The sequence below is a fragment of the Neoarius graeffei genome, chromosome 21 (genome assembly GCF_027579695.1).
Source record: "Neoarius graeffei isolate fNeoGra1 chromosome 21, fNeoGra1.pri, whole genome shotgun sequence".
Taxonomy (NCBI): domain Eukaryota; kingdom Metazoa; phylum Chordata; class Actinopteri; order Siluriformes; family Ariidae; genus Neoarius; species Neoarius graeffei.
This window is the reverse complement of record NC_083589.1, coordinates 40,349,738-40,375,089: the sequence shown is the minus strand read 5'-3', so window position 1 is coordinate 40,375,089 and position 25,352 is coordinate 40,349,738. Positions and strand designations below refer to the sequence as shown.

Sequence of the window (25,352 nt, the reverse complement as noted above, 5' to 3'; positions counted from 1 at the left end):
AGTCATCCAAATGACTGAACGTAAACATTGCTACAGTAACATACTAGTTACTGTTGTTGACATTAGCTAGTGCTAACAGCTAGTTGCTAATACACTGCTACAACTACACCGACCCTAATAATACAGTTCTTGGTCATTGCCTGGTAACAGCAAATTTATAACGGGCCATGTCTCAACAGACTAAGAAGTTATTTCAATGACATTTAATAACATTTTGTTTATCCTGAGGACCGAAAGTAAATGAAAATGTGAACAAACCTTAGCTGTAATCAGATGGCGACCACCGGCTCCAGGGACGACCCGCTGATGTAGGCATGTTACCCAGCCTGACACAAAATATTTGTAGGCATCCAAACTCGTATACGCTTTCAGATCAATACCTGTGTATGGCGATGGGTTTTTAACGACATAGGTATACAGATCATGTGGGCCGAAGTCAGGTAAAGACGAGGGCTTCGTGTACTTCCGTACGTCAGTGAACAATCCTGGTGGAAGCAGGTAAATGTCGTTCTCTAAGCCTGCTAACCTCAATTTTTGCAAATACCTCTCCCTCTGCTCGCCCTGTAAATGCCCTACGTCGCTGGATAGTGAAGGTGTTTTCTGCATCTCGCTCCTTTTTCTTTTATGTTTTTCGTTTGTCGCCTTCCTCGCATTCAAACTGATTCGAGCCGTGCCGTCCAAAATGGCAGCGTCACATGACTTGGTCACGTGAGTGAAATACCTCAATAGGCTCTTGCTTTCATGAGTCCTTTTGTTGCCAGGTGTCATGATGGGACAAGAAGTCTGATGACAGTGCAGAAGATTCCAGGATACACTCCTGGCTTACTCAGCTCAGCTCTCTCTTACCCCATCTAAGGTCCTGGGCCCGGCTGTTTGTTAACTCCAACAAAGCACAAAGGCTGTACTATTAAAAATAAATAAATAAATAAATAAATAAATAAATAAATAAAAATTAAAGGGGGGGGAATCTAACAGGAGAGGTATTGCACATTTATATTGCACATTGTCCAGTATTGCTTTTTGTCAGGCTAGGCTACTGCTCCTTCTCGTCCTCTGTCCTCCTGTTACCCCCCCCCCCCCCCGCCCCCCAGAGAGGAGTTGTACAGTCTGATGGCATGAGGGACAAAGGAGTTTCTAAGTCTGTTAGTCCTGCACTTGGGAAGGAGCATTCTGTCACTGAACAGACTCCTCTGGTTGCTGATGACGGTGTGCAGAGGGTGGCTAGCATCGTCCATGATGTTCAGTAGTTTGTCCATAGTCTTCTTCTCTGCCACCATCACCATAGAGTCCAGCTTCATGCCGACCACAGAGCCGGCCCGCCTGATCAGTTTGTCCAGCCTGGATGTGTTCTTCCTGGATGTGCTGCCCCCCCAGCACACCACAGTGTAAAACAGGACACTGGTGACCACAGACTGATAGAACATCCACAGGAGTTTCCTGCAGATGTTAAAGGACTGCAGCCTCCTCAGGAAGTACACCCTGCTCTGTACCTTCCTGTACAGGTGGCTGGTGTTGCAAGTCCAATCCAGCTTGCTGTCCAGCCACAGCCTGAGGTACTTGTAGAAATCCACAGCCTCCACCACGACTCCCTCGATCAGAACTGGTCGTGACCTTGGTCTGGACCTCCCAAAGTCAATGACCGGCTCCTTGGTCTTTGAGGTGTTGAGCTGCAGATGATTCCTATTGCACCAAAAAGCAAAGTCCCTCACCAGGCTCCTATACTCCTCCTCTCTGTCATCCCTGATACACCCCACTATGGCTGTGCCATCGGTGAACTTCTGAATGTGACACATCTCTGAGTTGTAGCAGAAGTCTGCAGTGTACAGGGTGAAGAGAAGAGGGGCCAGCACCATGCCCTGGGGTGCTCCGGTGCTGCTAATCACAGTGTCAAACATAATGTCCTTCAGCCTGATGTGCTGCGGCCTGTCGGTAAGGTAGCTAGAAATCCAAGTGACCAGGCAAGGGTCTACTCGCATCCTGTTCAGTTTGTTCTGAAGCATAAGGAGCTGGATGGTACTGAAGGCACTCGAGAAGTCCAGAAAGAGGATCCTCACTGTGCCATTTCCCTTATCCAGATGCAAGTGGGCTCAGTGTAGCAGGTAAAGGATAGCGTCTTCCACACAACACCTGCCCAGTACACAAACTGCAGACAGTCCTGGGCGTGTTGCACCTGGGGTCTGAGGAGGCTGAGGAAGAGCCGCTCCAACATCTTCATCAGATGTGAAGTGAGTGCCACCAGTCGGAAGTTGTTCAGCTCTCTGGGCTGGTTCTTCTTAGGAACTGGAATGATGCATGATGTCTTCCAGAGGGTGGGCACTCTCCCCAGCTGCAGGCTGAAATTAAAGATACATTGGAGTGGTTCACCCAGTTCAGCAGCGCAGGTCTTCAGTAGTCGGGGACACACCTTATCCAGGCCTGCTGCTTTCCTGGGGTGAAGCTTCCTCAGTTGACCTCTGACTTGGTCTGCAGTGATGCATGGAGGAGTCTGTGTTGAGTTAGAGGAGGAGGAGGAGGGGGCTGCTATAATGCCTGGGGGGAGGTGTATTGAGGGAAGAAGGAGAGATGGCTGCAGTGATGGGGAGGGTGGGGGGATGTGGACTGGTTGAACCGGTTGAAAAAGTCATTCAGCTCGTTCGCCCTCTCCACTGTCCCCGCTATGACTCTGGTCTTTGTATTGTGGCCTGTGATGGTTTTCACACCTTCCCAGACCTCCCTCATGCTGTTTTCCTTCATGAAAAAAAAATATATATATATATCAGTATGTGTGTGTATAGATAGATAGATAGATAGATAGATAGATAGATAGATAGATAGATAGATAGATAGATAGAGTGGCATGCAAAAGTTTGGGCACCCTTGCTGAAAATGTCTGTTACTGTGAATAGTTAAGTGAGCAGAAGATGAACTGATCACCAAAAGGCATAAAGGTAAAGATGAGACATTTCTTTTCAGTGTTTTATGCAAGATTTGTGTATTATTTTTGTTTTGTACAATTGGAGAGTGAAAAAAGAAAAGGAACACCATGCGAAAGTTTGGGCACCCCAATACATTTGAGTTCTCAGGTAACTTTTACCAAGGTTCCAGACCTTAATTAGCTTATTGAGCTGTGGCTTGTTCAAATTCTTCGTTAGGAAAGGTCAGATGATGCAGATTTCAAAGCTGTATAAATTCTCTGACTCCTCAAAGTTGTCCCTAAAATCAACAGCCATGGGCTCCTCTAAGCAACTCCCTCGCATTCTTAATAATAAAATAATTGATGCTCACAAAGCAGGAGAAGGCTACAAGAATGTAGCAAAGTGTTTTCAGGTAGCTGTTTCCTCAGATTGTAATGTTATTAAGAAATGGCAGTTAACAGAAAGAGTGGAGATCAAGGTGAAGTCTGGAAGATGAAGAAAACTTTCTGAAAGAACTGCTCGTTGGATTGCTAGAAAGGCAAATAAAAACCCCTGTTTGACTGCAAAAGACCTTCAGAAAGATTTAGCAGACCCTGGAGTGGTGGTGCACTGTTCTACTATGCAGCGACGCCTGAACAAATATGACCTTCATGGGAGAGTCATCAGAAGAAAACCTTTCCTGCGTCCTAGCCACAAAATTCAGTGTCTGAAGTTTGCAAATGAACATCTAAATAAGCCTGATGCATTTTGGAAACAAGTCCTGTGGACCGATGAAATCAAAATAGAACTTTTTGGCCACAATGTGCAAAGGTATGTTTGGAGAAAAAAGGGTGCCAAATTCCAGGAAAAGAACACCTCTCCAACTCTGAAGCATGGATGTGGATCGATCATGCTTTGGGGTTGTGTTGCAGCCAGTGGCACAGGGCACATTTCACTGGTCGAGGGAAGCATGGATTCGAATAAATACCAGCAAATTCTGGAAGCAAACATCACACCATCTGTAAAAAAGTTGAAGTTAAAAAGAGGATGGGTCCTACAATAAGACGATGATCCAAAACACACCTCAAAATCTACAATGGAATACCTCAAGAGGCACAAGCTGAAGGTTTTGCCCTGGCCCTCACAGTCCCCTGACCTAACCATCATTGAAAATCTGTGGATAGATCTCAAAAGAGCAGTGCATGCAAGACAGCCGAAGAAACTTGCAGAACTGGAAGTCTTTTGCAAGGATAAATGCACGAAAATACCCCAGGTAAGAACTGAAAGATTATTAGCTGGCTACAAAAAGTGTTTACAAGCTGTGATACTTGCCAAAGGGGGTGGTACTAAGTACTGACTATGTCAGGTGCCCAAACTTTTGCTTCAGGTCCTTTTCATTTTTTGGTATTTTATGCCTGTAAATGATGGAAATAAAAATGTAATCTTGCGGAAAATATTAGAGAAATGTGTCATCTTTACCTTTATGCCTTTTGGTGATCAGTTCATCTTCCGCTCACTTAACTATTCACAGTAACAGACATTTTCAGCAAGGGTGCCCAAACTTTGCATGCCACTGTGTGTATATATATATATATATATATATATATATATATATATATATATATATATATATATATATATATATATTATCTGTAACTGCTTATCCTGTGCAGGGTCACAGGCAAGCTAGAGCCTACCTACCCCAGGTGACTATGGGCGAGAGGCGGGGTACACCCTGGACAAGTCACCAGGTCATCTCAGGGCTGACACATGGAGACACATAACCATTCACACTCACATTCATACCTACAGTCAATTTAGAGCCACCAATTAACCTAACCTGCATGTCTTTGGACTGTGGGGGAAACCGGAGCAACCAAAAAAAAAAACCATGCAGACACGGGGAGAACATGCAAACTCCACACAGAAAGGCCCCCATTGGCCACTGGGCTCAAACCCAGAATCTTATTGCTGTGAGGCAACAGTGCTAACCACTACACCACTGTGCCACCTCTATATTTTAAGAATGACCATTTATTGTTGCAATCATTTAAAATGTCATTACTCTTAAGCTTTCTGAATTCTATTAAATTTTACACCAACCATTATCACTTTAAATGTCTGTTAAAAAATGGCAGGAATAAACACCAGCTATTTGGTTGGCCAATTTAATCTGTATCTATAAAAATTCATGAAATCTCCACAGGGCTGAATAACCTCCACAAGCATCTCTAAGCAGTTCATCTAGGCTTCTTTTGTATTCTTCACATGCTGCATTACTATTACTGGACTATTCAAAGAATGCATTGTGAGTGTATGATGCTCGGTTTTGTGATGGACGTGATTACAACTTTAATTCTTACGTTCAATTTACTGTTTGACACAAAAATTGGCATAAAAACATAAAACTGTAGTTTCATCTTATTCTGTAATATACAATATCTTATTAAACATGTATAGTTATTGGTGCCTAGCTAGAACTTTTGTTAATCTGTTAACAAAGCCATTATGAAACCTACAGTGGTGCTTGAAAGTTTGTGAACCCTTTATAATTTTCTATATTTCTGCATAAATATGACCTAAAACATCATCAGATTTTCACACAAGTCCTAAAAGTAGATAAAGAGAACCCAGTTAAACAAATGAGACAAAAATAGTATACTTGGTCATTTATTTATTGAGGAAAATGATCCAATATCTGTGAGTGGCAAAAGTACGTGAACCTCTAGGATTAGCAGTTAATTTGAAGGTGAAATTAGAGTCAGGTGTTTTCAATCAATGGGATGACAATCAGGTGTGAGTGGGCACCCTGTTTTATTTAAAGAACAAGGATCTATCAAAGTCTGATCTTCACAACACATGTTTGTGGAAGTGTATCATGGCACAAACAAAGGAGATTTCTGAGGACCTCAGAAAAAGCGTTGTTGATGCTCATCAGGCTGGAAAAGGTTATAAAACCATCTCTAAAGAGTTTGGACTCCACCAATCCACAGTCAGACAGATTGTGAACAAATGGAGAAAATTCAAGACCATTGTTACCCTCCCCAGGAGTGGTCGACCAACAAAGATCAGTCCAAGAACAAGGCATGTAATAGTCAGCGAGGTCACAAAGGACCCCAGGGTAACTTCTCAGCAACTGAAGGCCTCTCTCACATTGGCTAATGTTGATGTTCATGAGTCCACCATCAGGAGAACACTGGACAACAGTGGTGTGCATGGCAGGGTTGCAAGGAGAAAGCCACTGCTCTCCAAAAAGAACATTGCTGCTTGTCTGCAGTTTGCTCAGGATCACATGGACAAGCCAGAAGGCTATTGCAAAAATGTTTTGTGGACAGATGAGACCAAAATAGAACTTGTTGGTTTAAATGAGAAGCATTATGTTTGGAGAAAGGAAAACACTGCATTCCAGCATAAGAACCTTATCCCATCTGTGAAACATGGTGGTGGTAGTATCATGGTTTGGGCCTGTTTTGCTGCATCTGGGCCAGGACGGCTTGCCATCATTGATGGAGCAATGAATTCTGAATTATACCAGTGAATTCTAAAGGAAAATGTCAGGACATCTGTCCATGAACTGAATCTCAAGAGAAGGTGGGTCATGCAGCAAGACAACGACCCTAAGCACACAAGTGGTTCTACCAAAGAATGGTTAAAGAAGAATAAAGTTAATGCTTTGGAATGGCCAAATCAAAGTCCTGACCTTAATCCAATCGAAATGTTGTGGAAGGACCTGAAGCAAGCAGTTTATGTGAGGAAACCCACCAACATCCCAGAGTTGAAGCTGTTCTGTATGGAGGAATGGGCTAAAATTCCTCCAAGCCGGTGTGCAGGACTGATCAACAGTTACTGGAAACGTTTAGTTGCAGTTATTGCTGCACAAGGGGGTCACAGCAGATACTGAAAGCAAAGGTTCACATACTTTTGCCACTCACAGATATGTAATCTTCAGTAGTGGAGATTTGGGGGGGGGGCTGTGGCGCGAACAATCCGGGGCGTCACCGCTAGGGGGGCCCCCACTGGTTGGGATTTTTTTTTTAAATACAGTTTATTGACCACATGTCCATTCGGAATTATTTACAACAAAATTGTTCAATAAAAATATATTATGTAGGCTGGGTTAGGCATAGTTTTTGTCTGTTTAACATTTTGTTTATAATATGCGTCATTTCCCTCCAGAACGTAACCCTACAGGGTGCTCAAGAATCTTTGGTTCAAAGCAAGTGGTTAACCGCAAGCAATGTTCGGATGTCCGGGGTTATGAATAAATGAGCAAATATGATAAGGAAGTTTAAATCCGGTGCTTGTAAATGGAGAGAAAGATTGGAGGTGCAGCATTTTCCTGATAGGCGTGGGCTATGGGATATTGTTTTCATTTAGCCTAAGTTTCTTTTCTTTAAAAAGGATGGGATAGTTGTTGTCCCTTTAACATGTTAAATGAGTTTGCAAAGTTGTTGTTTGCTTGTTTGACCGGAATAGGCAGCTATGATCAAAAATTTTTTTTTTCTGAAACAAACATATATTAAATATTTTGGTTTGTACTGCATGTTACATGTGTGAATGGAAAGGTTGCTGAAATTACGCTAGTGTAAGCCAATGTTTAGAATTGGCTAGTATAATAGACTGTTTGGGCTACTGCAACATATCAGTGGGGGGGGGCCCAAACATCTCCCGCCCCCCCGACACAATACCCGAGCTCCGCCCCAGGTAATATTGGATCATTTTCCTCAATAAATAAATGACCAAGTATAATATTTTTGTCTCATTTGTTTAACTGGGTTCTCTTTATCTACTTTTAAGACTTGTGTGAAAATCTGATGATGTTTTAGGTCATATTTATGCAGAAATGTAGAAAATTCTAAAGGGTTCACAAACTTTCAAGCACCACTGTAGCACAACGCTATTTTTTAAAGTGGTGTGTATAAGTTATCGAGTGGGTTGTCAGCTTTGGCTCCTAACATTTCTGGACATTTGAAGGCCTACAAGTGACCTGGGCAACTTCTCACGTTACATTCATAGCATATACTCTTATCTAGAGTGACATACAACATACCCAGAGCAGACTGGGGAGCAGCTGGGAGTTAGGTGCCTTGCTCAAGAGCACTTCAGCCATTCCTTCTGGTCCAGGGAATCGAACCGGTGATCTTTTGGTCCCGAAACTGCTTCTCTAACCATTACGCCATGGCTTCCCCTCACATGCTAGTGTAAATGTCAGTTCCAGATTCTTTTATGATTTAGTAAGCAACACTCATACCTGCTCCAGGAACAGATGGCTCTTAAAATCCTGACTTAATAATACATGGTTAACTCGCACAATTGCCTCACTGAAGGATGGCTGTGCTATTAGAGCAAATCATTTTGTTGTAAGTGGCCCTGAAAGAAGACAGCATAGCTAATATGAGGCTGGCCCTTTATACACCTTTGATACAATTATTAAAATGCCATTATTTCAAGCAGATGATGAAGAAATGGTGAGATAAAATGTGTACAGGATGTTTGTGCTGTAGATAGCAGGTTGAATAAAGGCCTACAGATGGGGAAGCATCTGTGACCTATTACACTAATCTCTATGATGGGTTTCGAATTATCCCAGTGTCATGTTTATAGAAAGTATGTGTACAAACCTAATCTGCATTATATTCAAAGTGTAATAAATGGTAACCAGAAGTAAGCCCTAAACACTGAGTCTTTTTATCATAACCTATTAAAAACCTGATATAAAACTCCTGTATTATGGATGACACTTAGAGCTGGGATCAAAAGACTACCAATGGAAATCTATAATCGTAAATCAAAAAGACAGGTTGGGATTATAACAAGAGATGACTAGATCTACATGGAGTACTGAGAAGCTAGAGGAAAGATGAGAAGAAAAAGGGAAGCTACAGTCAGAACAATCAGAAACAACAACAACAAATATAGAGACTAATAGGGCAAAATGAGGCTAATGATGACAAACAGGGTGTAAGTGCTGAGAGCAGAGGTGGGTTCACACTCAGTGTCAAAGATGAATGTTGTATCCATTACAGTACCTGTCAAAAGTTTGGACGCACTTTCTAATTCAATACTTTTTCCTTTATTTTTATTCATAAAAGGACACGTCATGTCTTAAAGTAATGATGGATGTCGTTTCTCTTTACTTAGCTAAATGGTTCTTGACATAATATGAATTACTACAGTTGAGGAATAGAGCTATTTACTGTATTTTTATTATTTACTATTTACTGTCTGATGGTCTCACCTTCCGTACATTTAGTATTTATTCTATCCACATTCACTGGATATGAGCAATCATGTGCTCTGATTGGCTACTCTACTACTAGGATATCAGCTCATATACCATGAGTAGAGAAAAACAAAATGGCGGTACACATCAAGTCAGATATATCACTCTGCTATCAAGTATTTAAAAGAAACAGAAATAGCTAAAAGAATATTCCCCCCCCCCCCCAATATCTCCTGTTCCACACTCCAGCCCAGTTGGTGGCGGTAATGCACCTTTAAGTTGGTTTGCCAACCACCAAAAAAAAACCTAAAAAAGAAGTAAACGGCGGAGCATGTTGCTGAACCAACCGAGGATGGAATAAAAACTCTTTTCAAAAACAAAATCCCAAAAAATACAAAAAAAATCAACAAAATATCGAATAAAAGTATTTGATGTGAAGAACATATCTTTTTTTATTTTTCAAGAATTACTATTATCGTGTTTTTCATAAATTACTACTGTCATTTCGCCGGTTTGTTTACATTCTTAGCGGAAATTATTTTGTCGGATGTTTTGTATCAAGTTTTTATTTATCGAATTTGCAAAAAATACAAATAAACATGCTCTGTTTCTCAAAATCCAGTGAATGTTGATAGAATAAAACAGTTATTCCACTCAGTTTCTTCGTACATGGCTACGCACCTTGTCAGCTATCAGCTCAAGTACGACTCGATTTCACGGAATAACTGTTAAATATTCTTCACCTAGAAAATATAACATATGAATATAATGTACAGTTAGCTCATTTAGGATGCAAAATTGGATGATACTTGCACTTGTACCTGTTTATAACTTGGATAGAAAGAAAAGCTGTACAGTACCTTTTTTATCAGCAGTGCTCAGATGTTCTTTTTATACAATACATTCATTTTTTTCTGACTTGCTGATATTTCTGCTGTAACAGATTTGCTAAACCCAGTCATTAACAGCTGAGCTGAATCGAGTGAGTTAAAGCAGAGATATCACCCCACTGTGAATGGCTCGTGAAATACAGGATCAAAACTATACTCTGCTGGGTTAATAACTATGTGACACAGTGTACACGCTGTGAACTACTAGTTAAGCATGAAATTAAGCTTGCACACCAAGATAAGTGGAAGAAAACCTGATTTTGTGACAAATTCCTAAGAATTTAAACAAGTTGGAGTGATTCTGTTGGATTTTACATGAATGAGGAAAAAGTAGGTAAAGGTGCTATCGCTATGGTACACATGCAACACATTCGTGGAGGAAAGGCAAAACAATAAAAAAAACCGCACAGGTAATAGACAAAGGTAAGGAGGAGTGACTGCATTGATACTAGTCGTGTGTGTGTTGGTCAAATCTCTCTATGCTCATTAGTATTATCTTTCATTTATTGCTAGATGCCATAGTTTTACTGGTAGCACTGGGCTAATGCAATATCCACATCAATGATGATATGCATACAAGGTAGCTACAGAATGTACAACCCCGATTCCAAAAAAGTTGGGACAAAGTACAAATTGTAAATAAAAATGGAATGCAATAATTTACAAACCTCAAAAACTGATATTGTATTCACAATAGAACATAGACAACATATCAAATGTCGAAAGTGAGACATTTTGAAATTTCATGGCAAATATTGGCTCATTTGAAATTTCATGACAGCAACACATCTCAAAAAAGTTGGGACAGGGGCAATAAGAGGCTGGAAAAGTTAAAGGTACAAAAAAGGAACAGCTGGAGGACCAAATTGCAACTCATTAGGTCAATTGGCAATAGATCATTAACATGACTGGGTATAAAAAGAGCATCTTGGAGTGGCAGCGGCTCTCAGAAGTAAAGATGGGAAGAGGATCACCAATCCCCCTAATTCTGCACCGACAAATAGTGGAGCGATATCAGAAAGGAGTTCGACAGTGTAAAATTGCAAAGAGTTTGAACATATCATCATCTACAGTCCATAATATCATCAAAAGATTCAAAGAATCTGGAAGAATCTCTGTGCGTAAGGGTCAAGGCCGGAAAACCATACTGGGTGCCCGTGATCTTCGGGCCCTTAGACGGCACTGCATCACATACAGGCATGCTTCTGTATTGGAAATCACAAAATGGGCTCAGGAATATTTCCAGAGAACATTATCTGTGAACACAATTCACCGTGCCATCCACCGTTGCCAGCTAAAACTCTATAGTTCAAAGAAGAAGCTGCATCTAAACATGATCCAGAAGCGCAGACATCTTCTCTGGGCCAAGGCTCATTTAAAATGGATTGTGGCAAAGTGGAAAACTGTTCTGTGGTCAGACGAATCAAAATTTGAAGTTCTTTATGGAAATCAGGGATGTCGTGTCATTCGGACTAAAGAGGAGAAGGACGACCCAAGCTGTTATCGGCGCTCAGTTCAGAAGCCTGCATCTCTGATGGTATGGGGTTGCATTAGTGCGTTGTGGCATGGGCAGCTTACACATCTGGAAAGACCCCATCAATGCTGAAAGGTATATCCAGGTTCTAGAGCAACATATGCTCCCATCCAGACGACGTCTCTTTCAGGGAAGACCTTGCATTTTCCAACATGACAATGCCAAACCACATACTGCATCAATTACAGCATCATGGCTGCGTAGAAGAAGGGTCCGGGTACTGAACTGGCCAGCCTGCAGTCCAGATCTTTCACCCATAGAAAACATTTGGCGCATCATAAAATGGAAGATACGACAAAAAAGACCTAAGACAGTTGAGCAACTAGAATCCTACATTAGACAAGAATGGGTTAACATTCCTATCCCTAAACTTGAGCAACTTGTCTCCTCAGTCCCCAGACGTTTACAGACTGTTGTAAAGAGAAAAGGGGATGTCTCACAGTGGGAAACATGGCCTTGTCCCAACTTTTTTGGGATGTGTTGTTGTCATAAAATTTAAAATCACCTAATTTTTCTCTTTAAATGATACATTTTCTCAGTTTAAACATTTGATATGTCATCTATGTTCTATTCTGAATAAACTATGGAATTTTGAAACTTCCACATCATTGCATTCCGTTTTTATTTACAATTTGTACTTTGTCCCAACTTTTTTGGAATCGGGGTTGTAAATGAAAAACTCACAATGTACACAAATGAGATATCTTAACAGAATAAATAAAAAAATACTGGCCAGAAATGCTTCCATATAAGATGCATCCATGCAGTGAATCACAGCCTACAAGTGTATACCACCACCACCACCACTTACTTCCAGTGGTTTTCAGCCAACACAGTACACATCTTATGTGCATACATTTAATTTTGTTCATGTTTGGTCATGTTGCTTAAATGTCACTACAATTTGTCAGCTTTTACTGAAAATAACAGCTTCTGAGCACTTTGTTATGACACTTTGCTGCCGGTATGAACACAGGTTAAGTTTGTTTGTTGAGTCCAAATCACAGTGAAAGTAATAACTTTTTTTTTTTAGTCATGAAAAAAAAAACACTTTTATGGGAATCAACTGAGCATGGAGAACTGTCATGTCTGTGTTGAAATTGGCACCAGACCACCCTTCTGGACTACGCTTCAAGATTACACTTCCCAGAATGCAGTACAGCAAACAAACATGGCTGCTATGGACTACAAGACCCAACCACCACTGACTAATGTTGTAGTACTTGAGATCAGTCTTGGTCTCGAGACCAATCTTTACACTTTTTGAAGGTCTCGGTCTCGTCTTGTCTCAGAATCAGCTGCATTTGTACTCAGTCTTGTCTCGGTTTCAGATATAGAGGACTCAGGATTTTATTTCAAAACCAGTCATGACCACAATTGTAGGGATATCATTAAATTTCCTGTGCATTTTCTGGTTTATTTGTTAACAGCATTACTGTGATTGGATGTAAAACTTACTGCTTCAAACGCAACCAGAGATGTGTCTCACTGCTTTTATAAAATGTTGTTACTGTTAACAGACGTCGCCTCACCCCCCTTCACACACACTGGTCTGGTCCTGGGCTTGACTAGGGTTTTCCCTGCCATGTCTTTGTTTTGACTTGATCTCAACTCCTCAAAGTCTTGGTCTTGTCTTAGGGTGTATTCAGACCAGGATAGTTCGATAGTTCACTTGCTTTGGTCCGAACCAAATGTTTTTTTTTTAATTTTTCATTTTGGTGCGGGGGCAGCACGGTGGTGTAGTGGTTAGCGCTGTTGCCTCACAGCAAGAAGGTCTGGGTTCGAGCCCCGTGGCCGGCGAGGGCCTTTCTGTACGGAGTTTGCATGTTCTCCCCATGTCCGCGTGGGTTTCCTCCGGGTGCTCCGGTTTCCCCCACAGTCCAAAGACATGCAGGTTAGGTTAACTGGTGACTCTAAATTGACCGTAGGTGTGAATGTGAGTGTGAATGGTTGTCTGTGTCTATGTGTCAGCCCTGTGATGACCTGGCGACTTGTCCAGGGTGTACCCCGCCTTTCGCCCGTAGTCAGCTGGGATAGGCTCCAGCTTGCCTGCGACCCTGTAGAACAGGATAAAGCGGCTAGAGATAATGAGATGAGATGAGATTTTGGTGCGGTTCGCTTTCACACTGTACATTTTAGTAAGCGGACCAAAATCTGTCAACAAAGCCACGCGCCCTGAGGTCGTTCAGCTATTGGTCAGAGACGACACACGCACAAAGTGTTAAGTTCAAAAGTAGTCATGGAGGCTTTTCATGCTGTTATTCTTTTTAATGTCATCAAAGCTATATGTTTTTTCCAGTTTTTACTGTTTTCACAATTGTGTGATTACTATGCTGTTGTACAAGTAATTTATCAACGACGACGACAAAGGGCAAGGCGGCTACGGAGGATAGTGCTGATGAGCGCACATCATGTTGTGACAGTTCTGGCTCTTCACGCAATAGATGAATTTCTTTTTTAAGCCGCTAGTACCGCCACTTTTTGAAAGAATGTCCCTGATTTTAATGTAGGTCTGACGGCGTTTCTTCACTTTTAGCCGACATTGTTCTGGGGAGCGCGTGAACCCCTTCTCCTTCATTTTCTCACTGAATACAGCAAACACGTCGGCATTTTTGTGTGTTCTCTCCAAAAGCTCAGATATGTGGACATCTGCCCATATATCCACAAGGGTACGCGTTTCTTCCTCGGCACACGTTTGCCCCCTACTCATTTTTTGTACTCTGTAGTCTAGCCTACCACTGGTCTGAATGACTGTTGTAAGGTTCCCTTGACAACCGAAACAGTGTTTGCACTTTGCAGTGGAGTGTCAAGACTCTGTTTCCCATAACGCTCGACAAACGACGGAAGCTCCCGAGGTACAAAAAAGCAAAACTGTCGCATTAGGTCCGGTCTGCTTTCACACCTCCAAAAGATCCGCACCAGGGTTCCTTTGGTCCGGACCGAGTCCGACCTTGCAGCTCGGTCTCGGTCCGCTTGTTTGGTCCGGACCAGAGTTCGGTGGTTTGTATTCAGACCAACCCAAAAGGTCCGGACCAAGGGAAATTTGGTTCGTTTGGTCCGGACCAAACAACGTAGGTGTGAATATGCCATTAGTCTCAATACACTCTGGTTTTGGTCATGACTTGGTTTCAGTTTAGGTGGTCTAGACAACAAGCAAGTATGCATTTGTACTCGGTCTGCATCTGCACCCGGTCTTGTCTCGGTCTCAGACATAGAGGACTCAGGATTTTATTTCAAAATCAGCCATGACCACAATTGTAGGGATATCATTAACGTGCATTTTCTGATTTATTTGTTAACATCATTACTGTGATTGGATGTAAAATGTAATGCTTCAAATGCAACCAATAAGGTGCCTCATTGATAATTTAAAATTTTGTTACTGTTAACAGCCGTCTGTTCACCTGCTGTGTGACCACAACTTTTAGCTCACCTGTACTGTATATTGCCATGCATCATCACCAAAATTGTTCATTTTCATCAATAACCCATCGCAAAGCATCGCGAACTGTCGTGTGACCCATAGCAGATATGATGTCGGATGCAACCCACCAATTGTATCCTACTATGAGTAAAAATTAGCTTCAACTTGAAAAAACTCGTGGCCCACTAATGAGCCGTGGTCCAGTGGTTGAGAAACACTGCTCTAAGGTACTTATTTATACCCTTTATATATGTACTGTTGGGCGGCACGGTGGTGTAGTGGTTAGCGCTGTCGCCTCACAGCAAGAAGGTCCTGGGTTTGAGCCCCAGGGCCGGCGAGGGCCTTTCTGTGTGGAGTTTGCATGTTCTCCCCGTGTCCGCGTGGGTTTCCTCCGGGTGCTCCGGTTTCCCCCACAGTCCAAAGACATGCAGGTTAGGTTAACTGGTGACTCTAAATTGACCGTAGGTGTGAATGTGAGTGTGAATGGTTGTCTGTGTCTATGTGTCAGCCCTGCGATGACCTGGCGACTTGTCCAGGGTGTACCCCGCCTTTCGCCCATAGTCAGCTGGGATAGGCTCCAGCTTGCCTGCGACCCTGTAGAAGGATAAAGCGGCTAGAGATAATGAGATGAGATGAGATACGTACTGTTTGGGAACATACAGTATATGTACCCTTTTGACCCTAAAAAGGTACACATAGTTACCCTGAGGTCCAATAATGAGCCCTAGGGGGTACATTAGTGTAAATTGTACCTTGGGGGACAGAAATGGACTCCTATTGTACCCCTATTTCTGACAGTGTATGGATATCTGACAGGGTTCCTTGTCATTCAGAATCAGCAAGAAGTTTCCAGTGGAAAAAGGCTGATAACATTACTTAAAATTGCATTTCCCACTGAACATCGTGCATGCTTGTCCCCCCAAGTCATAAAAATTACACCTTTGTGATTTGGATTCTCACTTATAATGATCACCATGAAAAGATATTATCCAGGACATGATGTGTCCCATGAGTCATCCATGCTCAGATTTTCAGGAGGTAGAGAGAGAGGTTCAATTATTATTTAATGATACATATATTTCAGTGACAGTAATATATTTTAAAAGGTATCAGTGGAGGTGGTGAATGATTGTCTGGCCTAAAATGATATTGTCTGGATTACAGTGAAAAATAACCTTCCAGCTGGTATGTACATGGTTACATTTATATTTACTCATTTACATTTATTCATAGTAACATTTATATTTATTCATTAGAAATGTTTATCCAAAGCAGACACATACAAACCAAACATGTAGCTGTTTGAGGAGGAGATAGAAATAGAACAAGCATCACCAAATATCCAGAACCAATATGTGCAAGAGAGCTACGGGCTGAACAGCATCTAAACACAAACTTTAATCACAAAGCAGTGAAGCAACAAATAATACAGTCACAATACCTGGTAATAATCTCATCTCATTATCTCTAGCCGCTTTATCCTGTTCTACAGGGTCGCAGGCAAGCTGGAGCCTATCCCAGCTGACTACGGGCGAAAGGCGGGGTACAAGTCGCCAGGTCATCACAGGGCTGACACATAGACACAGACAACCATTCACACTCACATTCACACCTACGGTCAATTTAGAGTCACCAGTTAACCTAACCTGCATGTCTTTGGACTGTGGGGGAAACCGGAGCACCCGGAGGAAACCCACGCGGACACGGGGAGAACATGCAAACTCCACACAGAAAGGCCCTCGCCGGCCACGGGGCTTGAACCCGGACCTTCTTGCTGTGAGGCGACAGTGCTAACCACTACACCACCGTGCCGCCCTCTGGTAATAATACAACCCCGATTCCAAAAAAGTTGGAACAAAGTACAAATTGTAAATAAAAACGGAATGCAATAATTTACAAATCTCAAAAACTGATATTGTATTCACAATAGAACATAGACAACATAGCAAATGTCGAAAGTGAGACATTTTGAAATTTCATGCCAAATATTGGCTCATTTGAAATTTCATGACAGCAACACATCTCAAAAAAGTTGGGACAGGGGCAATAAGAGGCTGGAAAAGTTAAAGGTACAAAAAAGGAACAGCTGGAGGACCAAATTGCAACTCATTAGGTCAATTGGCAATAGGTCATTAACATGACTGGGTATAAAAAGAGCATCTTGGAGTGGCAGCGGCTCTCAGAAGTAAAGATGGGAAGAGGATCACCAATCCCCCTAATTCTGCGCCGACAAATAGTGGAGCAATATCAGAAAGGAGTTCGACAGTGTAAAATTGCAAAGAGTTTGAACATATCATCATCTACAATCCATAATATCATCAAAAGATTCAGAGAATCTGGAAGAATCTCTGTGCGTAAGTGTCAAGGCCGGAAAACCATACTGGGTGCCCGTGATCTTCGGGCCCTTAGACGACACTGCATCGCATACAGGCATGCTTCTGTATTGGAAATCACAAAATAGGCTCAGGAATATTTCCAGAGAACATTATCTGTGAACACAATTCACCATGCCATCCGCCCTTGCCAGCTAAAACTCTATAGTTCAAAGAAGAAGCCGTATCTAAACACGATCCAGAAGCGCAGATGTCTTCTCTGGGCCAAGGCTCATTTAAAATGGACTGTGGCAAAGTGGAAAACTGTTCTGTGGTCAGACGAATCAAAATTTGAAGTTCTTTATGGAAATCAGGGATGCCGTGTCATTCGGACTAAAGAGGAGAAGGACGACCCAAGTTGTTATCAGCGCTCAGTTCAGAAGCCTGCATCTCTGATGGTATGGGGTTGCATTAGTGCATGTGGCATGGGCAGCTTACACATCTGGAAAGACACCATCAATGCTGGAAGGTATATCCAGGTTCTAGAGCAACATATGCTCCCATCCAGACGACGTCTCTTTCAGGGAAGACCTTGCATTTTCCAACATGACAATGCCAAACCACATACTGCATCAATCAGCCTGCAGTCCAGATCTTTCACCCACAGAAAACATTTCATGCATCATAAAATGGAAGATACGACAAAAAAGACCTAAGACAGTTGAGCAACTAGAATCCTACATTAGACAAGAATGGGTTAACATTCCTATCCCTAAACTTGAGCAACTTGTCTCCTCAGTCCCCAGACGTGTACAGACTGTTGTAAAGAGAAAAGGGGATGTCTCACAGTGGTAAACATGGCCTTGTCCCAACTTTGAGATGTGTTGTTGTCATGAAATTTAAAATCACCTAATTTTTCTCTTTAAATGATACATTTTCTCAGTTTAAACATTTGATATGTCATCTATGTTCTATTCTGAATAAAATATGAAATTTTGAAACTTCCACATCATTGCATTCCGTTTTTATTTACAATTTGTACTTTGTCCCAACTTTTCTGGAATCGGGGTTGTAATAATAATAATGAATTTTAAAAATAATTAAATATTATCTTGTAGTTTGTTTCTATATATTAACAAGTGTTGCCAGGCAAAACAACCTCACCCAGCAGCGCTTATTATTTTATACCTATATGCTAATAATGGTAATATTTCTCAATCATCAGCTGTCAGGTTATAGTCCTCTGAAAATCCATGACCCTGAGTTTGACATTTCAAAGTCATTCAAGGTCAAAGATCATGGCGGCAACTGAAAGCCTATATGGGACTTCTTATACGTGGATATTGGTAAACCTCTGGCTATCATGAACCATTTTAAAGTTATAGCCCTATGAAAACCATGACCTTCAGTTTGACCTTTCAAGGTCACTCAAGGTCAAAGATCATGATGCCAAATGAAAGCCCATATGGCATTTCCTATAAGTTGATAAGGGTAAATATCTATCTACCATCAACTTTTCAAGTTACAGCCCTCTGAAAATCCATGACCTTGAGTTTGACCTTTCACGGTCACTCAAGGTCAAAGATCATGGTGCCAAATGAAAGGCCATATAGGAATTCCCATATGTTCATAATAGTAAAGATCTGTCTATCGGCAACTGTTTTTGAGTTATAATGGAAAATATGTTATTTTGACCGAAAGGTTGACCTTTCCGGTGACCTTGACCTTCACCTTAACCTGATTACCTCCAAAATTTAATCAGGTAATCTATGGACCATTGCCCACCTACCCTGAAAATTTGAAGTCAATCGGTGCAACCGTCTAGACACTAGATTGTTAAAAGACAGACACACAAACAAACCGCACTGATTACAATACCCCGCCCTGCTTACTCCATCACGGGTGAGGTAATTAATAAAGAACATTTAATAGTAAATTAGATATTAAGTCTATGAGGCTTCATATCAAATCAAATTGACAGACAGACCTTGAGAAAAAAAATATGAGAATAGAATAAATCACGGCGGCACGGTGGTGTAGTGGTTAGCGCTGTCGCCTCACAGCAAGAAGGTCCTGGGTTCGAGCCCCGGGGCCGGCGAGGGCCTTTCTGTGCGGAGTTTGCATGTTCTCCCCGTGTCCGCGTGGGTTTCCTCCGGGTGCTCCGGTTTCCCCCACAGTCCAAAGACATGCAGGTTAGGTTAACTGGTGACTCTAAATTGACCGTAGGTGTGAATGTGAGTGTGAATGGTTGTCTGTGTCTATGTGTCAGCCCTGCGATGACCTGGCGACTTGTCCAGGGTGTACCCCGCCTTTCGCCCGTAGTCAGCTGGGATAGGCTCCAGCTTGCCTGCGACCCTGTAGAAGGAATGAATGAGAATAAATCACAAATAAATTGTTTTGGTGTTGTGTTTCTGAATGAAATTGCAATGTTTTCATCTCGATTTAGTTTCTGCTTTCGTATTACCCAGAACCACTGGGCTGGGTGACTGTCCTCAGTCTCTAATCTGCCACTCTGTGTTTCAGCTCAGTCACTGAAAGACGTCACGCATTGCTGCACAGTCTCATGCTGCTGAGGACATGGCTGTTAAGGAGATTAAACACACCGCAAGCATTAGAGTTGTCTAGCCAACTGTTATTTAGTGTTCATAATCAGATACTAAAGCCCCTTATAACACTATACTGATAACTTTAGGTGTGGGGCCAGGACTGGGGAAGGATTTTAAAGATCCTGTTATAAGAGAGGCCTTTGAAGTTCCAATCATGAATGACTGCCATCAGGACCATATATGTGGTTCTGCAGTAAGAGAGGATTTTGGCTAACATGCACAATAAATTGCTCAATCTGTGCATTTAACATGCCTTTTGCTATTAGAGTGGTGTTGCTTTGCACTGGGCAGCACGGTGGTGCAGAGACGAGCGTTGCTGCCTCACAGCTTCAGGGTTTCGAGTTCAATCCTGAGCTTGGGTTTCTGTCCTTTTAACAACAGACATTGTCGCAAAGGAGCTTTAGAGAAAATTACAGACTTTAAACATGAGCTAATTTTTATCCCTAATTTATCCCCGATGAGCAAGCCTGCGGCGGCGGAGGCAAGGAAAAACTCCCTCAGACGACATGAGGAAGAAACCTTGAGAGGAACCAGACTCAAAAGGGAACCCATCCTCATCTGGGTGATCACCGATAGCGTTATTATAAATAACTCGCTTCAATAACTGTATAGTCACAAAGTATAACTGTGTAACCAGGAAATTCATTATAGCTTTAGCATGAAGTCTATTTTGTTACCTCACCTGCTACAGAGTAAGCGGGGCGAGGTATTGTTTTAGGTCGGGTTTCTTTGGTTTTTTTTTTTGTTAGCAACATTACAGGAAAACGGGTGTAGTAGTTAGCGCTGTCGCCTCACAGCAAGAAGGTCCGGGTTCGAGTCCCATGGCCGGCGAGGGCCTTTCTGTGCGGAGTTTGCATGTTCTCCCCGTGTCCGCGTGGGTTTCCTCCGGGTGCTCCGGTTTCCCCCACAGTCCAAAGACATGCAGGTTAGGTTAACTGGTGACTCTAAATTGACCATAGGTGTGAGTGTGAATGGTTGTCTGTGTCTATGTGTCAGCCCTGTGATGACCTGGCGACTTGTCCAGGGTGTACCCCGCCTTTCGCCCGTAGTCAGCTGGGATAGGCTCCAGCTTGCTTGCGACCCTGTAGAACAGGATAAAGCGGCTAGAGATAATGAGATGAGATTACAGGAAAACGGCTGGACCAATCTTCATGAAACTTTCAGGATAGACAGGCATTTGTCTCAAATAGAACCTTCAACATTTTGAGGGTCATCCAGTCAAGGTCAAGGTGACCAAAAAGGTAAAAAAACAAACAAACAAACAACCCCCCCCCCCCCCCCCCCCCCCAGAGCTCAGACTGCCCGAGCGCTGCCTCAGAAAGACTCCTCCCACAAACACGCTGACTGGATCACTACATGCCTCATTTGCATACACTGTGCTGTCATTGGATGGTTTCTTGGTTCATTTACATACACAAAGGAAGGAGGTTTGGCCACGCCCACTTTTAAACCCTATTGGTAAAAACTTTCCCACTCTTTTGATTTATTATTATTACCTCACTTGCTATGGACTAGACTAAAGAAATCGCTTTCAGACATGTTTGTGCTTATTACAGAGAGAAAGTGCGTTCCACTGAGCTCTAGCACCGGGCCATTTCCGGGAAATAAGAGTTTGGGTCATGGTGACAGCGTGTGTATGTCAGCCTCGGTTCGGAGGTTTCAGTTTTGAAAACTGTAAGAGGTAAGAGTAGAATAATATAAAGTACAGACACTTGGTATATTTTACTTCTGTGATTTTTAAATTGTTCATTTTTGGATTACGCTTCATTTTTGCAGCTACTGTCTCATAGAGTAAATATATACAGTATATGCTATATTTACTGTATGGACATGGTATCAGAAAACAATTTTATTTATAAGCAGTAGCCACATAGGGTACCTATTTTTTTCATGATATCTTCCTTCATATTCATCATAAGTGTTACCGGGCGAGGTTTGTTTTGCCTGGCAACACTTGTTTGACGTTATAAACTGTTCATTGATGGAGACTTGAGTGTAACATCGTTCATACAACTGCAGCCATCTTCCAAGTGTGTCTTTCGACTGTCCGTACAGAGCCGTCCTCCACAGGAGCGATGTGATGAGACTCCAGCCAGACGTAGGGCATCAGGATGGATCAGGCAATTCTGACGAGCAGAAGAGGTCAGCATCACTGGTGTCTCAGGATTGATATGTAACTTGACAGAGACTGGTATAGAAAAAAGAGAAAGAACCCACATAACACTTTAATTTTCATAGCAATTTTCAAAATGTTGATTTATCTCAACGGGCGGTATGGTGGTGTAGTGGTTAGCACTGTCGCCTCACAGCAAGAAGGTTCTGGGTTTGAGCCCAGTAGCTGATGGGGGGCCTTTCTATATGGAGTTTGTATGTTCTCCCCATGTCTGCGTGGGTTTCCTCCGGGTGCTCCGGTTTCCCCTACAGTCCAAAGACATGCAGGTTAGGCTAATTGGTGACTCTAATTTGACCGTAGGTGTGAATGTGAGTGTGAATGGTTGTTTGTCTCTGTGTGTCAGCTCTGTGATAACTTGTCCAGGGTGGACCCCATAGTCTCTTGCCCATAGTCAGCCGTGATAGGCTCCAGCTTGCCCACGACCCTTTAGAACAGGATAAAGCGGCTACAGAGAATGGATGGATGGATAGATTTATCTCAAAGGCGGCACGGTGGTGTAGTGGTTAGCACTGTCGCCTCACAGCAAGAAGGTCCTGGGTTCGTGGCCAGTGAGGGCCTTTCTGTGTAGAGTTTGCATGTTGTCTGCGTGGGTTTCCTCCAGGTGTTTCGGTTTCCACGACAGTCCAAAGATATGCAGGTTAGGCTAATTGATGGCTCTAAAGTGAATGTGAATGGTTGTTTGTCTCTGTGTGTCAGCTCTGCGATAACTTGTCCAGGGTGGACCCCACAGTCAGCTGGGATAGGGTCCAGCTTGCCTGCGACCCTTTAGAACAGGATAAAGTGGCTACAGAGAATGGACGGATTTACAGTATCTCAAAATTGTGTGTTATAATCCCTGCTTTCTCAAATTTTCTTGCAATTATTACAGCAAGATTGTGTCGAACTATGTTAACTTCTGAGATAATGGGTAAAAAAATTGTGATAAATCAGAATGTTGAGATAAGAAGTACAATCTTTTAAAATAAAAAATATTGACATGCTGCTGGGGCGGCACGGTGGTATAGTGGTTAGCGCTGTCGCCTGACAGCAAGAAGGTCCGGGTTCGAGCCCCATGGCCGGCGAGGGCCTTTCTGTGCGGAGTTTGCATGTTCTCCCCGTGTCCGCGTGGGTTTCCTCCGGGTGCTCCTGTTTCCCCCACAGTCCAAAGACATGCAGGTTAGGTTAACTGGTGACTCTAAATTGACCGTAGGTGTGAATGTGAGTGTGAATGGTTGTCTGTGTCTATGTGTCAGCCCTGTGATGACCTGGCGACTTGTCCAGGGTGTACCCCGCCTTTCGCCCGTAGTCAGCTGGGATAGGCTCCAGCTTGCCTGCGACCCTGTAGAACAGGATAAAGCGGCTAGAGATAATGAGATGAGATGAGAATATTGTGTCGAACTACGTTCAATTCTGAGATAACGGGTAAAAAAAAATTGTGATAAATCAGAATGTTGAGATAAGAAGTACAATCTTTTAAAATTAAAAATATTGACATGCTGCTGGGGCGGCGCGGTGGTGTAGTGGTTAGCACTGTCGCCTCACAGCAAAAAGGTCCGGGTTCGACCCCTGTGGCTGGCGAGGGCCTTTCTGTGTGGAGTTTGCATGTTCTCCCCGTGTCCGCGTGGGTTTCCTCCGGGTGCTCCGGTTTCCCCCACAGTCCAAAGACATGCAGGTTAGGTTAACTGGTGACTCTAAATTGACCGTAGGTGTGAATGTGAGTGTGAATGGTTGTCTGTGTCTATGTGTCAGCCCTGTGATGACCTGGCGACTTGTCCAGGGTGTACCCCGCCTTTTGCCCATAGTCAGCTGGGATAGGCTCCAGCTTGCCTGCGACCCTGTAGAACAGGATAAAGTGGCTAGAGATAATGAGATGAGAATATTGTGTTGAACTACGTTCAATTCTGAGATAACGGGTAAAAAAAAATTGTGATAAATCAGAATGTTGAGATAAGAAGTACAATCTTTTAAAATTAAAAATATTGACATGCTGCTGGGGCGGCGCGGTGGTGTAGTGGTTAGCACTGTCGCCTCACGGCAAGAAGGTCCGGGTTCGACCCCTGTGGCTGGTGAGGGCCTTTCTGTGCGGAGTTTGCATGTTGTCCGCGTGGGTTTCCTCCGGGTGCTCCGGTTTCCCCCACAGTCCAAAGACATGCAGGTTAGGTTAACTGGTGACTCTAAATTGACTAAAGCGGCTAGAGATGATGAGATAAGAAGTACAATCTTTTAAAATTAAAAATATTGACATACTGCTGCTGGAGAAAATAAAGAAAATAAAATGTTTTGCAGTTCTTTATCTTTTGTGTTTAGTGGTAAAGGGGCTTTTCCAGAAGGCAGGGAGGGGATGAGCTCCCTGTGCAGAGCCGGATCCCAGGCTGGCTCCAGGTTTTAGTGGAAGCAGGAAGGAGGGAGGGAGGGAGGGAGGAAGGAAGGGGATGCGGTTATTGGACAGTTCAGTTCACAAGCCTGGACCAATCTGCCTGGAAGTGAAGGATCTGTGGAAGTACAACGCAAAATCACTGCAGTCGGGGATGTTTCTGCGCGCAGCTGATGGATGATGAGTGGTGTTATTCCCCAACACTGCTTTTTATTCCCAACTCGAAGATAGCGCGTTGTTTAATGGTAAGCAAATCAGTCTGATAAACAATGGCTGTTACAGCTTAGCAAGACATTTCAGAGCTTGTCCCGGTGTTCTGTTCTGTTCTTCCCCTGTAGGCTGATCACAGGAGTCCTGCAGGTCAGGACCATCACTGATCCCATGCTGCCTGCTAACAGAAAGCCTGGATCTATTCGCTTAGCTTGTTATGCTAGCTGGCCGCGCTCAGTCTGCTGCTGTAATGGCTCACACAGTGTTTCACACGTTTATTGGGTCAAATTGTTGAGTTAATATTTGTTAGCTCGGAGAAAGGGTAGATGTGGAAGGCTGAAGGTGTCAAAACGTCCATAACAAAAACACAGTGACTGTAAATGAAGCATGGGTTTTGACTATGCGCTCTACGACGTCACTTCCGGTCGCGTTAAAAGCTGCCGTGGGTGCCGTGCCCTCCTGCTGGGTGACGTCAGTCTGCTGTGGGCCAAAGCCTTCAGCACCCTCATCCTTAAGTGCATATCCTGGACCAATTTTATGGAATCAATTTTGTGCCAAAATGTTCATACAATACTTTTGAAATATCAAACAAAAACGACAAATCTCATCTCATTATCTGTAGCCGCTTTATCCTGTTCTACAGGGTCGCGGGCAAGCTGGAGCCTATCCCAGCTGACTACGGGCGAAAGGCGGGGTACACCCTGGACAAGTCGCCAGGTCATCACAGGGCTGACACATAGACACAGACAACCAT

General features: G+C 43.0%; 1 protein-coding gene across 4 annotated transcripts in view; it reads left to right on the top strand.

The window, feature by feature from the left end:
* Positions 1-24,463: 24,463 nt before the first annotated feature.
* LOC132869735 (xylosyl- and glucuronyltransferase LARGE1) overlaps positions 24,464-25,352 on the top strand; it is a 284,001-nt gene continuing 283,112 nt past the window's right edge. For all 4 annotated transcript variants that reach the window (XM_060903111.1, XM_060903110.1, XM_060903109.1 and 1 more), the window contains exon 1: positions 24,464-24,633. The gene's annotated coding sequence lies outside the window, so the exon portion shown is untranslated. The remainder of the gene's footprint in view (positions 24,634-25,352) is intronic.